This window comes from Mirounga angustirostris, unplaced genomic scaffold, assembly GCF_029215605.1.
Source record: "Mirounga angustirostris isolate CCGP_5_RB_7025 unplaced genomic scaffold, mMirAng1.0.hap1 SCAF_13, whole genome shotgun sequence".
Taxonomy (NCBI): Eukaryota; Metazoa; Chordata; class Mammalia; order Carnivora; family Phocidae; genus Mirounga; species Mirounga angustirostris.
In genome coordinates, this window is record NW_026991721.1 from 75,669,241 (window position 1) to 75,675,814 (window position 6,574).

The window sequence follows — 6,574 nt, forward strand, 5'->3', positions numbered from 1 at the left end:
TAGGTATTCAAGAAGATACAGGAAAACTGGAGTATATAAAATGTAGATATGAAAGATATTTGCAAAAAAGCTTAATTCAGAATTTTATAAAATTTTAGAAAACATCTGAAACTTTTAAAACCACTGACTTGTGGTTAAAAAAATCAGATTAGACATAGTAGAAAAAAAGATTAATGATCTTTAAAATATGGAAGTAGAAATTATTTAAGATATAACACAGAGGAGTAAAAACTCAACAACACTGATACAGTTTCAGTAGGATCTGAACCTAATATATGTATAATTATAGTACTTGAAAGAAGGAAAGAGAAGGGATAGAAAAATTATTTTAAGAAATATCATCTGAAAATATTTAAAACTTAATGAAAAATATGAACTTGCAAGTCCAAAAAGCTTAATAAGCCTTAAGCAAAAGAGACATTAGGAATATTAAATTTATGCACATCATAATCAAATTGCTTTAAACCAATAATAAAAGGAAAATTAGAAATAGCTATTTAAAAATGACATGCTGTATATAAAGGCGCAAAAACCAGAATAGAAGCAGATGCTTTGTCAGAACCATAAAGTTTAAGAAGAACATATTTAAAGTATTGAGAGGGAAAAAATATCTAGGAACCTAGAATTCTCTTTCCAGAAAAAAAAAATGTGTGTGTGTGTGTGTTTGTATATATACATATGTGTATAATATATATTTAAATGAAGGCAAAATAAATAACTTTTCAGAAATACAGAAGCGGAAATAATTCCATCACAATATGCTTGTACCAAAATTCCATTACATATATAATAATGAAAAGGTATAATTGGAGAATGAAGCAAGATAAAGTAGATATTTTATTTCTTAAATTTCTTAAAATTTTCCTACACAATATGTTATGATTTTTCTCCTCATAAACAGGATAAAAAGGAAATGGCATTCTAACTATATTAAGATATAGCATATATGTTATTTTAAAATTTATCATGACTTGAAGATAGATTTGTATTCTCTAACATACCCTGGCTAGGGTAAAAGTCAGTTTTCTTCTAGTAGCTAATTATGTGTATCTTTTAGTAAAATGTTGTGTTCAGTATATTGAACTGTTGGGAGCCAATCTTTCTGATGGGCGAGAGGATTGATGGAATGAAAGCCCTGTAATAGAGCACACATCTGGATGGTAGACATATGGCTTTTTTCAGATGATGACTTAGAACTACATCAGGACGCTGATCATTTTCTCAAAAGGAACAACCAAAAAATGCAGCCCACTGCAAAAAAAAATCATTTTCTAAGATGGATTATTAATATCACACCTAATTCCAATAATATCTGTACGAGAAAAAAAAATCCCAGAGATGGGAAAGAATGCAAGAGCGAGGGCGCCTGTGTGGCTCAGTTGGTTAAGCATCTTCTTTACGCTCATGATCCCAGGGTCCTGGGATGGAGCCCACATTGGGATCCCTGCTCAGCGGGGAGCCTGCTTCTCCCTCTCCTCCCGCTTGTACTCGCTAGCTCATCTCTCTTATGCTGTCTGTCACTAACTTTGTCTCTCTCTCTCTCAAATGAATAAAATCTTTAAAAAAAAAAAAGAATTCAAGAGTGAGGCTGTAGGATAAGGGACATATATAGAGAAAGATATATATTTATATATGTAATATATTATATATCTCATGTATTAATTTAACATATACTACATTATATATTATACATTATACTCAAAAACATCTGGTTTAGATGACTTGAGTGATTAAAACATTCTTAAATTTCAGAATGATGAATAGTAAAGAAGAATTGAAATAGATGCTCTAAAAATTACTCAATATTATCTACAACTACTGTACCTATAGAACACTTTTCAATTCACCACTGATCTCTAATTTTCCTACTTTTAAATTTTTAATTTTTTTTTTCATTTTCTTCAAAGGAAGAAATCATACGTTATGTATTTGTACATAAACACCTTGTTAGGTATATAATGATATAATGATATTTAAATTATAATAAAGTAAACACAATCAGTATAAGTCAAAAAACATAAAAATGAAAGCATGCACTTATGCTACTTTGAAATACAGAATAACATTAATTAAGGATTAGAAAAGTAGTACTTAATTTATATCATGCCTAAAAAAATATAACAGTAACACAATTAGGTAGATAGAGCATGAAATGAAACAATAGCCAGTCTAGCTTTTCTGTTGCTTTCTTAGGAAAATTCAGTTCAGTGCTTAGGACTCAAAATCTGATGAAGACAAATGATCTTATAGTCTTGAATTGGACAACATAAAAATATGATACAGCTTTCAATTTTGCTCAAAGTAATGAGAGACAGTGTGATAATCATCCTAATAGATATGCTTGATGAAGGCCAGTAGAACAGGGACTTCAGGAGAATCAGGCAGATGTGGATATTAAAGTCCTCTAGAAAAAAATATTTTAAAAGAAAGGACATGAAAATCTTGATTTCAAAGTGAAGTAAGATTGTCAAAATGTCTGGTTTTGATTCCAGGCTCTCCGTTTATAAGACTAGCAAAATTTACTTAACCTCTGATTATTATCTGTATAAATAGATTCAAATAGATTTAAAAATACAACTTTTTTAATGGTATTAGGATGATTAAATGAGTTATTATGCATAAAGTATTTAAAGCCCTGCTCTGCGCTGCAAGGGATTCCGAAAATGTTCGTCATTGTTAATACTGAGTAGATGATCAGAACTAGAAGTAGAGATTGGTAAAGCAGTTGTAACCATTTGTCAAACGATATTTAATTGGAAATGGCTTTCTGGAGTGCTGTATTGAGAAGGATGATGGATTTAAGTCTGAGGAGGAAGGACTATAGTTATGTATATGATACATACGAAGATATTGTGGGGAACAGTGATGGTGCATGTACCTTGTATTTGCCTATCTAGTTCTAAGACAGTGCGGGCAAAAGCCTAGAATAAAAACCAGTGAGTAGATGCAAATGCAGAATATGTAATAAAGGAGTGAAATCCAGTTTTGGACAAATGCTTGGAAGATCCATAATTATAAAGGTATTTTAGGTTGCTATTTTTTAAGATTTTTTTTTAAAGATTTTATTTATTTATTTGAGAGAGAGAATGACATAGAGAGAGCATGAGAGTGGGGAGGGTCAGAGGGAGAAGCAGACTCCCTGCCGAGCAGGGAGCCCGATGCGGGACTTGATCCCAGGACTCCAGGATCATGACCTGAGCCGAAGACAGTCGCTCAACCAACTGAGCCACCCAGGCGCCCCTATTTTTTAAGATTTTTGATTTGTGATAAAAACAATGGTGACTATCACATATCAACTTGTATATATAGTACAGCTAGTTCAAGAACATACTTGTTCAAGAAAACCGATTATTCTCATTTCCTCCAAACTATACCATTCAGTGACATCACATGAATGGCTTGAAATCATCCATAGTTGGTGTATTTATACCACAGAACTTGTCAAATGTTACAAATTAAGGCTTTCTTATCTTTGGAGACTGGGTTAAATATTTGCCAGCACACCACTGGTTCTGTGGCTCACTGATGTGAATGGGCATAATTACATCTGTTAATCAATGCAAAGAAAGATCTCAGAAATTATGTCCCTGCAATTACTATATAATGACATATTTTTTATTTAGAAAACTTGAAATGGTGATTAATATGTGCCATGCGTTGTTTTAAGTATGAAATAGGTAATATAGGTAGAAATGTTAAATATTAGTAATTGTAGTTAATTTTACTCATGGAACTTAAAATACCATCGCAGAAAAACGCTATAAAAAAAATATATTGTTTTTTCATCTTCTTATAAACCTTGAAATTATTGGAGTTCTGCAGTCGCAGGTCGCCTTGTCTTCAGGTCTGGAGGCCTGCCCTCCTGTGCCCGCCACCGTCACCTGGGAAACCAGCTGCAATAGACCGCTGACCCCCAAGCTGGTTTCATGGCAGCCACGAAGAAAAGTTTTGGGACCATTAGTGGGGGCAGTGGACCAGAGCACCAGCTCAACACGCTTTTTGGTGTTCAATTCCAAAACAGCCAAACTACTTAGTCATCATCAAGTGGAAATAAAACAAGAGTTTCCAAGAGTTTCCACCCAAGATGGGTGGAACAAGACCCTAAGGAAATTCTGCAGTCTGTCTATGAGTGTATAAAGAAAACATGTGAGAAACTTGGACAGCTCAATACTGATATTTCCAACATAAAGGCTACTGGTGTCAGTAATCAGGGGGAAACCACTGTAGTCTGGGACAAGTTAATTGGAGAACCTCTCTACAATGCTGTGGTGTGGCTTGATCTAAGAACCCAGCAAACCGTTGAGAATTTTACTAAAAGAATTCCAGGAAATAATAACTTTGTCAAGTCCGACAGGCCTTCCACTTAGCACTTACTTCAGTGCAGTGAAACTTTGTTGGCTCCTTGACAATTGAGAAGATTTCAAAAGGCTGTTGAAGAAGATAGAGTTCTTTTAGGGACTATTGATTCGTGGCTTATTTGGAGTTTGGCAGGAGAGGCCAATGGAGGTGTCCATTGCACGGATGTAACAAATGCAAGTAAGACAATGCTTTTCGACATTCATTCTCTAGAATGGGATAAAGAGCTTTGAGAATTTTTTGAAATTCCAATGAAAACTCTTCCAAATGTCTGGAGTTCTTCTGAGATCTATGGCCTAATGAAAGCGGGGGCCTTAGAAGGTGTGCCAATATCTGGGTGTTTGGGGAACCAGTCTGCTGCATTGGTGGGACAAATGTGCTTCCAGGATGGACAAGCCAAAAATATGTATGGAGTAGGCTGTTTCCTATTATGTAATACAGGCGGCAAGTATGTATTTTCTGAACATGGCCTTCTGACCACAGTGGCTTACAAGCTCAGCGGAGACAAACCAGTGTATTATGCATTGGAAGGCTCTGTAGCTATAGCTGGTGCTGTTATTCGCTGGCTAAGAGACAATCTTGGAATTACAAAGACCTCAGAGGAAATGGAAAAACTTCCTTATAGCTAAGGAAGTAGTTGGTTCTTATGGCTGCTATTTCGTCCCCACGTTTTCAGTGTTATACGCACCTTACTGGGAGCCTAGTGTGAGAGGGATCATCTGTGGGCTCGCTCAGTTCACCAATAAATGCCATATCGTTTTTGCTGCATTAGAAACTGTTTCCAAACCCGGAAGATTTTGGATACCCGTGAGTGTGGAATTCCTCTTAGTCGTTTGCAGGTAGACAGAGGAATGACAGCCAACAAAATCCTTCTGCAGCTACAATGAGACATTCTGTATATCCCAGTAGTGAAGCCCTTGATGCCCAAAATAACTGCCCTGGGAGCTGCCAAAGTGGCAGGGGCTGCAGAAGGAGTTGAAGTTTGGAGTCTTGAATCTGAGGATCTGTCAGTGGTCACAATGGAGTGGTTTGAACCCGAGATCAACGCTGAGGAAAGTGAAACTCGTTACATACATAGAAGAAAGCTGTGATGAAGTCAGTGGGTCGGGTTACAACTCAGTCTTCAGAAAGTGGTGACCCTGGTTATCCTCTGTAGTCTACCTTTTTTTTTTTTTTTTTTGTAGTGAGTAGCATGGTAATGTTAACTGGAGCAAGGTACATCTCAGGTATCCCATGCATGGTAGCAACTCATGGATACCAAAGATGTGAGCTCTTTGCCTAATGAGACAACCCAGTGATTGTCTTTTAATGTGATGACACTCTTCAGAGGCTCTGATTTTATTTATTAGCCACTTGCTGCATAACCCTCCAAGTAGACCTGTGGCTTGAAATAAAGAAAATGCAGCAGAAAGAATGGAATAGAAACATTTGGAGTGTTTTTTAACATCTAGTGGTAAGATTGGACCAGCCACCTTGGGAGCTGATCCCTCCTTTGCCATCCCGTCATGCCCAACTCCCTCTGAGATGGAGGAAGAATTCAGGTCCTTCACTGGAATCTTTCATCAAACACGCTTAAATGCTGATGGTCTAGGATTTGATTCTCTGCACTACACACACTTGACTAAGGGGTGATTCCCAACCAGCTAAAATGGGTGGCTACTAAATTCTTAAGATGGAAATGTAGTGCTCTCATAGCTTAGATATTTTTCAGAAAGGTATTTGCCAAAACTACAGTTCTCCAGACATTTTACATGGTCTCAATGATTCACTGAATTGCTGTCGGGGTCTTCTAGGGAAGGGCACTTTTTCTTTTCTTTTTTCATCTCTCCTTTTTATATTTTTCACTTTGTATGTATAACATACATGCCTATATATTTTATATACTGTGGGTAGCCCATTTATAAATTAAGAGTACATTTTACATGATCTCACTAATTACACTGAATTTCTGTGGATCTTACAGGATAGAACACTTTTTTTTTCTTTTCATCTCACCTTTTTATATTTCTTACTTTGTACATATAACATACATGCCTATATATTTTATATACAGAGGGTAGCCCATTTATAAATTCAGAGCACATCAAGTCAATCAGAGAAAGACATGTATCATATGACCTCACTGATATGAGGAATTCTTAATCTCAGGAAACAAACTGAGGGTTGCTAGAGTGGGGTGTGGGGTGGGAGGGATGGGGTGGCTGGGTGATAGACATTG

The 6,574-nt window shown here is 36.1% G+C and overlaps 1 pseudogene; it reads left to right on the plus strand.

Moving 5' to 3' along the window:
- The first annotated feature begins 2,759 nt into the window (after positions 1-2,759).
- Positions 2,760-5,638, plus strand: LOC123856547 (glycerol kinase-like; annotated as a pseudogene).
- The last annotated feature ends 936 nt before the right edge of the window (positions 5,639-6,574 follow it).